The sequence below is a fragment of the Gavialis gangeticus genome, unplaced genomic scaffold (assembly GCF_001723915.1).
Source record: "Gavialis gangeticus isolate Ggan-Ray unplaced genomic scaffold, GavGan_comp1, whole genome shotgun sequence".
In the NCBI taxonomy this organism is placed as follows: Eukaryota; Metazoa; Chordata; order Crocodylia; family Gavialidae; genus Gavialis; species Gavialis gangeticus.
In genome coordinates this window covers 88,209,293-88,218,439 of record NW_017729024.1, presented here as the reverse complement: position 1 = coordinate 88,218,439, position 9,147 = coordinate 88,209,293, and the positions used below count along the sequence as shown (strand labels likewise).

The window sequence follows — 9,147 nt, the reverse complement described above, 5'->3', positions numbered from 1 at the left end:
GGGGCGCACAGAACTGGACACAATACTCCAGCTGTGGCCTGACCAGCGTCGCGTAGAGGGGGAGGATCACCTCCTTGGCTCTACTCGAGATGCACCTGTGGATGCACGACAAGGTCCGGTTAGCCCTGCCAACGATGACCTCGCATTGTCGGCCCATGTTCATCTTGGAGTCAATAATGACTCCAAGATCCCTTTCTGCCTCCGTGCTCTCGAGTAAGGAGTTCCCCATTGTGTAAGTGTGCTGCATCATGCCCCGCTTACTGGGGCTTCTGTTTTCTCAAGCTCCCACACTGGTGCATCTGGGACTGCCAACTGCTAATGCCCCTGAGGCCTCAGGCCTCATTCAGTGGGCCTTGGCCCTGTGCTTTTCTGTCGGGGATGTGCTCCCCTAGCCTTTCCCCTCTACAGGGTCACCCGCAAGGCAGAGGGGGCTGAGGCTTCCTGGCACCCCATACTCGCCCTTCACTGAAGAAGCACAGATGTAGCATTTCCTGGAAGCTGCCCTGCCACAAGCATCCCCACCACACCATCCTCCCCAGCAGGGTGTAGTTTAAGTCATGCCCCAGGACCAGGAACCTCCTCCAGCCCCTAGTTCCTACCCTGAACCTCCAAGGTGTTCTGGAAGCAGCAGCTGGCTGGGTGATGTTGCTCCTTCAGCTCCTTGCAGCCACTGCCAGCTGTGCTCTGGGGCCTAGCCTTATAGCCAGGCTCCCAGCCTCTCCACCAATCAGGCGGCCTCCTGTCTAATATGCAACTGCTTGGTTGGGCCTGCTTCCACCAGCTGGCTGCTTACTGCCTGCTCAAACCCCTTCAAGTGTCAGGCACAACCTGTGCTCTGCCACAGTCCTCAACAGGGATCTTGACCCAAAACATTTGGTGGCTGGGTGAGCAACTGTGGCATTAACTCCCTAGATAGTGGCTGCACTGACCCTGACTCTGGCAGCCATGTGGGTTTAACACTGCTGCTGCTGCTAAATTTCCAGCCCTCGGGGGCTGATCCAGAGGGGAGTCTTTCAGACCATGAGAAGACCTGTGAGCCAGATGATCCATCCTGCCTGTGGACTGTATATATGACACCCTTACTCTGTGGAATAGAGGTTACAGTATGAATAACATTCTGCAGCTGGACTTCTACTAAGTGATTTATTATGACTTGTAATAACTGCACCTTTAAATGGCCATATTTTCTCACATACGACATGTCTTGGAATATAATGTGTGCCTTCATTTTCAAAGGCAGAGCCTAACTTTCAGCTGACTTGCCCTCCCTTCCCTGGTTAACTAAAGTTAAAAATCTGGCTGCTCCTGAAGACTGGTCTCCATTAATGAATCTATGATTTTTGAAAGAGCTAAAGAGTCTCTGGGGCTCTGAAGTAGCAGGAGAGTTTAGGAGTAGTTAGCAGAAAGTAAATTTTCTTAAGAAAGGTTAGTTTGATAAGTAGACTATCAAAACCATTAAAAAGGAAAGATGATTGTTAACACCTCTTAAGTGAAAAATAAGGAGCCATTAAGTCAATTGACTCCCTCAGCTGCCTGAATAGTAATTGCAATAGCTGCTGCACTGTGGACCAGGAATCAAAGCAGGGTGATTCTATCCTAGTCAGAAAATCATCTTCCCTGCTTCCCTAGTTTTGGAGAGGATGATTTTGCTTGGAAAGGTATGTGTTATATGTGAGAAAATATGCCATTTTGGGTACTTTCAAGAACACTTAGCAGAATTTAAGAAAGAAAATGAATAAATGTTGTTTTATTTATTGAAAGATCTTACTACTTAATTTTCACAATACTGTTCTGAACTGGTGATAGAAGTGAAATATTTTCAGCTGCCACATTTCAAATATCTGCCAAGTCTTTGCTTACGACATTTGAAAAATATACACCTTTTGGTTCCTATGTAAAGAAATATGCAGAGACAGATTTTCTTAGCAAATTCCAACACTAACATAACAGCACATTAACAAGGTATTTTATACTACCTTTTAATATAGTTTCATAGTAGCTAGGGTCAGGATCATCTAGCCTGACCCCCTGCCACAGGCAGGAATGAATGCTGGGTTCACAAGACCCCAGACAGGCAAATTCTTGTTGAATTTGCCCAAGGTTGGGGCAAGGGCCACTTCCCTGGGACCTTGGTTCCAGATTCTGGCCACCCTAACTGTAAAATATTGCCTTCTGATTGCTAACCTAAACCTATTCTGCATCAGCTTATTACCATTGTTCCTTGATACCCCATGTGGTGTTGGGGAGAAAAGGGCTCTTCCTATTTGATGATGATCTCCCCTGGTGAGTTTGTAGGCAGCCACCAGGTCCCCCCTCAGCCTCTTCTTGCAGAGGCTGAGCAGGTTCAGGTCCCTCAGTCTCTCCTCATAGGGCCTGTCCTGCTGCCTTCTTACCAAATGGGTGGCCTTCCTCTGAACTCTCTCCAGGCTGGCCAGATCCTTTGTAATGTGCAGCGCCCAGTACTGGACACAGTACTCCAACTGCAGCCCAATCAGTGTCGCATAGAGGGGGAATATCACCTCCCTGGACCGGCTTGAGATGCATTTTTGGATGCATGACAAGGTATGGCTGGCCTTGCTGGCTGCGGTCTGGCATTGGTGGTTCATGTTCATCTTGGAGTCAATAATGACTCCAAGATCCCATTCCTCCTCCGTGCTTTCAAGTGGGGAACTCCCCAGCTTGTATGTATGCTGTGGATTCCTTCTCCCAAGGTGCAGCACCCTGCATTTGTCTACGTTGAACCCCATTCTATTCTCATCTGCCCACTTTTGTAGTCTGTCTAAATCTATTTGCAGCCTCTCTTTCCCTTCAAGTGTGTCCACCTCGCCCCACATCTTAGTGTCATCAGCAAACTTGGACAGTGTGCTTTCAACCCCCTCGTCCAAGTCGCTGATGAAGATGTTAAACAGGGCAGGCCTGAGGACTGAGCCCTGGGGTACCCCACTGCTCACATCTCGCCAGGTTGAGTACGACCCGTCCACCACTACTCTCTGGGTGTGCCCCATCAGCCATTTTTTTTACCCATCCAACTGTGCAGGCATCAATGCCACAGTTGCTTAATTTATTAATGAGAACAGGGTGAGAGATGGTGTCAAAGGCCTTCTTAAAGTCCAGAAAGACTATGTCCACAGCGACACCATCATCCAAGGATTTAGTTACCTGGCCATAAAAGGCAATCAGGTTGGTCAGGCAGGACCTGCCTTTGATGAACCCATGCTGGTTTCCCCTGAGCATGATCTCCCCTCCTGGCCCCCCACAGATGTGCTCCTTGATGATTTTCTCCAAGATCTTCCCGAGGACCGAGGTGAGGCTTATGGGCCTATAGTTACTTGGGTCCTCCTTCCTCCCTTTCTTAAAACTGGGGACCACTTTAGCTAGTTTCCAATACCCCAGCACCTGGCCAGATGACCACGAATGCTCATACAGCCGGGCCAAGGGCTCTGCGATGACCCCTGCCAGCCCCCTCAACACCCTTGGGTGGAGGGCATCTGGACCTGCAGATTTAAAAATGTCCAGCCTTTCCAGAAGATCCCTAACTACATCTGTGCTGACCCAAAGCCTGACAGAGCTATGCTTTCTTCATTCTGAGTTTTTTGCATATTCTGTCTGCCCTTGAGCATTATACTTCTCAGGAATGTGCACCTCAGCTCACTTTCCATTAACTATGAGGGTTCAAATTATTTACCAATGGGTAGTTTCCCTGAGTCCAGCTAGATGGCCACACCTGATTTAGAGTAAATGGTAGTTGCCTTCATTTTAACACAGAACTGAAGCCAACGATGTACTATTTGACCTTTAAATAGTGATGTGCTGCAAAATCTCTAACAACAGTTCCCTCAAAAAATGCCCTGATCTTTAGAGGCCCATGGACAATAATACTGAGTAAGTAATATGCTGTGGGAAACAACATGCTTTGCTGTTATTGTCAACCTCAATTGTAAATGATAATTTTCTGTGGCTGCAAGTGATGATGGAAGGTGTTGCAGACAACATATAGCTTGAAAGCCACTGGTTGATATGCATGCCCAGCAACAGAAAATGAGGGGATTAGGGACCTTTACCAGCAGAAATGTAGGCATTGTTAAGATTAAACAGTAATAACTTTATAATTGGGAGAGGCACCTTGGAGTTGGACTTGCATGCAAAAGCTTATCTGTCAATAAAAGACAGATAAGTTACCACATCCTTTTAGTTACCACAGGATAGGAACAGGAATGCAGGTAGTTGCTACAGAACAGCTGATGCACTGGGGAGATCCTTAGTCCACTGCTATACAAAATCCAGAGACCCATGTGCATTTCTTTCTGGGGATTCAGAATGCAGGTGGTGGCAAGGAAGAACTTATAGAAAAGAAATGGACTGGGGGCAGGGGAATGCCAGACATCCCCCTGTTCCTGAGAGCATGGTACACAAACCAGATCTACAAGCTGGTGACCGGGCAGGTGACCAAAACAGCTTGTCTTTTCAAATATTTTGCAGGTCACCTACTGGGACCATAGGGGGTATACACACCAGCCAAAGGGAGACCATGTACCATGGAATACCCCTGGTTCTACAGTGTGCTAAATGAGTTCTGGAGCAAGTATGGGCTAAAGAAGGAAAGCCTGGTGACTATGACCAACCACAGAAAGATACGGAAGACAGTCAGAGACAAGCTATCGACTGTGGAGCTGCTCCCTGAAGACAATTGCCAAGCCACCTGGGACCAGATCTTTCACAAGGACCTACAAAAGGACCACAGAGACTTGAACTAGCTAATAGCTTACTGTGTACTCCCAGTGAAAATATGGAGATACAGAGAGGGGCAAGGGACTAGCCCCAACTGCCCCAGGGACAGCTGCCAAAATGAAAGCAAGACCATTGACCACCTCCTATGGAGCTGCCCCAATGCCAAGGGAGTATGGAAAAAGGTAAGCCAGCTGCATGAAGAGATGACAGAGGTCGGGCTGATGACAAGGGAGGTGGCACTGTACGGACATCTGACTAAACAGCAGGGGTCCCAGACAACCCGCTTCAACCAGTTTGTGTCCTGCATCAGGAGTGTCTTGTGGCAATGCAGGAACCTTTTGATGTACAGACACATGGAGCTCAAGGAAACAGACTGTGTTAAAATGTTTCTGAGCAAACTTAAGTCCTACTACCAGAAAGCAGTGGAAGAGGATGGAGAAGACACAGCCAACTCCACCTGGAAAAGAGACACTTGGCACAGGCTGTTCAAGAACCTCCCCCAGGAGGGGAAGAGGAGAAGGAGAACGAAAAGGACAACGATGCAACTGGACCTGGAGACAGCAAGGAAGATAGCAACAGGATCAGCAGCAGCGGAAGTAACAGTGACATCGACAGCAATAAGGACAGTGAATGACCTAAGAAAGTAAACCCCAAATCAGGGCTTAGACTGTGATTGGGTTGGGAAAGGACAGCGGGTGGATGCACGGGGGTGCAAGGGAGCAGGTGTGTTCATTTATTGTAATGGGTGTGTGGTTTCTTAATGCGGTTTAAGGTGTGTGATAGAAAGTTTTATGCTAGATGATGTGTATATATATATAACTGTATCTATATATATTTTTTTAACTGCAGAGCCCAGATGTAGAGTTCATACATGTAAATTATCTCTGCAAAGAAAAATATTAGTGTCTTAGCATTTTAAAATATATGCATAAAGGCTGACTTTCTTCTTTAAATTGGTACCTGGGCCCTAAGGCAGGACCTGTTGTTATGGGGTGGATGTACCCTCAGTTTTCCCAGGGCCTGAGAAATCTCAGTGGCACGTAATGTAGAATTCTGCACATCTCTTTTGACCAGAGTGGCTTCCCATTGCAAAGCTCCACCACCTTCCCTTGTCTGTGTAGTAGTTGTGGCTCTGTAATAAACTGTCTTACGAAGTGACTGAAATAAAACCTACCTTTGCATCTGTATATTTTCTTTTCCAATACGTTGGAGTGTAAAAACATCAGGCTAATATTTGTTCTTAAAGGCTGACTTGTTTGCCAGCTATGTTTGCTATTTGTGTTTCTTCAGATCTCAATTTCAAGAGTTTTCGTAGTTTATAGCTCTAGAGAACTGGAAAGAAATACTGAGAAGGGCAAAATATAGCATTTGAAGCCCAACCAAAGAGCTATTCTAGTCCAAAGCAAACAAACAAATCCTGTATCAAAAGCTGCATTATTTGTGCTCTATTAATTTGTAACCTATTTATTCTGTAAGTTAGTGTATGTCTTTAAAAGTTTTTCATTAAAAAAACTCATTTATTGGAGACTTCATTTCACCTTAACTAGTCTTTCAAATACATTTTTGGGGAGATAACAGTAAGAAAAAATTTCCTTAATTTTTCTTACAACATGAGGATCATTTGCAATTCTGCACATATATATATATATATATTTTTTTTTTTACAAATTTCCATTTGAGTGTCTGTGTTTGTATTTCAAGGGGCTCATGGGAGGATGAGAAGGTGTCATTCATGAACAACAGATATAACCACCTATGGGGATTGCTTTAAAGTTGTAAAATTTATTGAGCCAAATTGTGCTCTTAGTTGCAGTTATGTAAAATAGAAGTCAGTGGAGTTCTTTTGGACTTACATGTGTAACAGACTAGTATTTGCCTTGTGAAAATACATAAAAACACTGCTTAACTACAGCTGCAAAAATCTCAGAAATCCCATTACAGTTCCTATTATCAGCTTTGTTTCAAAATATAACGTGTGCAAGTCAATTTTAACTGTTACTAACAATAAGCCACAGACAAAAAATTCCATGTTAGCTTTCAAGAGGTGCTTAATTATTTTAGCCCTGACTTTACACTGAGAAAGGTACCTTACCAAAGTCGCCTTACTGAAGTTTTTCTCATGCAAGGGGATTACATTTCTACTTACACTCTTTATAAAGCTCTTTAAATATTTGCAAAATAATCTAGCTTGTCCTTTATTCCATAAGCAATTACTTTACTCCACATATAAAACTCCTAACAGTCATTATATATCAAACAATATGCTGATAAATGGATTATCAATGCCTTTCTGTCTAATATTGTGTAAAATTAGTTGCAAGGTATTAATTATTTCTTAACAGAGGCCTTAATACTTATACAGAGAAAAAATGCCTTCTGTATTATGTTACCTTTCTATTTACTTTGCAGAGGCTATAAATGTGGTTTGATTGATTGACTAGATGGTCTTCTGAAATAAATCTTTACAACTTCTCATGTAAACCCTGAACTGAAGCCCTCTTATAATGCCCAGCACTATTCCCAGACTACCAAAAACTAAAAGTTCTCAATAATCAGAGGGAAGCAATTTTCCCCTCTCAATGTCTGTGTAAAATAAGAGGTCTGTACCCCTGTGTAGATTATTCATAATATATGTATTAATAATATAAAGAATTTGGCTATAGATTTAAATAACTTTTTTCATCCTTTTTCACTAGTTAAGAGTGGCATCTTTTTCCCCCCAATAATGCCAAGCCAAGGAGATAGTGGATATTGTCGTATAAAATAGCTCTTTAGCTTTCTAATATTTTTAAAACAAACCCATTGTATTATTTATTAAACATGTAATTTAAAATCCCACGCCACATTTTGTTAAAAGATATGGTTGAGTAAAAACACAGCTTATCTATCACCTCTTCAAGCAGTACTCAGTAGTCAGATTTGAATAGTCCAATATAAAGGTTGGACAACTTAGACTTCATGTCTCCAATGGTGGAGCAAGATATAATCTGGTGGTGGTGGGTGGAAGGGAGTGGCTCAGACTGTATATGTCTTCTGAATATCAAGACTCCAGATTTTGCTTGGAAGTGAATACAAAGTCAGTGTAGTCTTTGCAGAGCTGGTACACTATGTTCCCTGTGGCTAACACTGCTATGAAAGAGTCTGTTATAGTCTGTACCAGCTGTTGCTAATGAACTTCACCATTTAGCCCCATCCAGACATAATCCAGTCTGGATATGTTAAAGGCAGGGATAACTGTGGCAAAGTCAAGAAAAAATAATGATGAGTATGAAAGTGAAGCCACCAGAAAGATGAAAATAATTTTGATCATTGACCCCATCCTAAGAAACTTGGATTTAGACATCAGTTAATTAAAATGGTATGGCACACTTCCTTCTGTGTGCTGATCAAATGAAACAGCATTACCCTCAGCACACCAACTATTCTAAGGAATATGGGAAAATTCATCCTAACTATAAGACATGTGGGGGGAAAAGCAACACCATCAAGGAAGGATTTAATACTATTCTGAATTGCTTCAAGGACCTGGAAAGAGAATTAAAGATGCAATGGATAGCCTTTTGGTACTACAAATGAAAAAAATGGAGAAAGCTCGTACTCAAAACTAATCTGGTTTACACAGGAGTGCTTATATACCATGGTGATGAGTGTTTAGGAGCATAAAGGAGAATCTTGGATTCGCTGAACTTTGGAATAACTTTTATGAAGAGAACGCTTTGGATAAAACAAATTTCCATGTAAAGGGGAAGAGAGACTCAGACTCCCATGTTTGAAATGGGCAAGATTTTTTGTATGGGCCTTAAATTAAAAACTTAAGTGAAAACCAAAGCATAGAGTAGAGGGCAGCCAATAGTTGTTCAAACAGCTCTTAGTTAGTTCAAATGAACTCAAATAATTTTAGGAGATGCATTCACATGAATAATGAGGTTGAAGACAGAATTAATCTGAAACAGCGTATAATAATGAAAACTATTAAAACATTGCATATGAATATACAATCACATGAATGGGAAACAAGGCAGAATGCAATAGAATAATTACTCAGTGAAGAAGAGATGTAACTGAAACCTAGTGAGATAATTCTCCCAACAGTGATAAATACAACTATACTGTAAGGTGAGAGACAGAAAGGGATGACCTCTCTAATACCAAAGGAGGGAAAATTATTTGAATCAGGATATGAAGAATGCAAAATAAAGGAGAAATCACATAGGCTCAATTCTCTACTGAGTTGATATAGAGCTAAAGCATGGTGCTGAGACGGATATAGGTGAAAGCAAGGAAAGACCTTCTGCCAGCTGAGAATCAGGATTAAGGGAGCCTTGCTCCATCTCTTCACCTGACCTGTCTTTTCCAGCATGACACCTGTATGCCCCCTTTCCCCTTGGTACCACAGATATGCTGGAGGAGGAGGCAGCA

The 9,147-nt window shown here is 43.0% G+C and overlaps 1 long non-coding RNA gene across 1 annotated transcript in view; it reads right to left on the bottom strand.

Moving 5' to 3' along the window:
- Positions 1-5,363, bottom strand: part of LOC109298225 — a 19,007-nt gene extending 13,644 nt beyond the window's left edge. Inside the window, exons 1-2 of the long non-coding RNA XR_002097539.1 lie at positions 4,643-5,363; positions 4,454-4,455 (exon numbers count right to left, since the gene is read on the bottom strand). This is a non-coding gene — a long non-coding RNA (uncharacterized LOC109298225). The remainder of the gene's footprint in view (positions 1-4,453; positions 4,456-4,642) is intronic.
- Between the last annotated feature and the right edge of the window lie 3,784 nt (positions 5,364-9,147).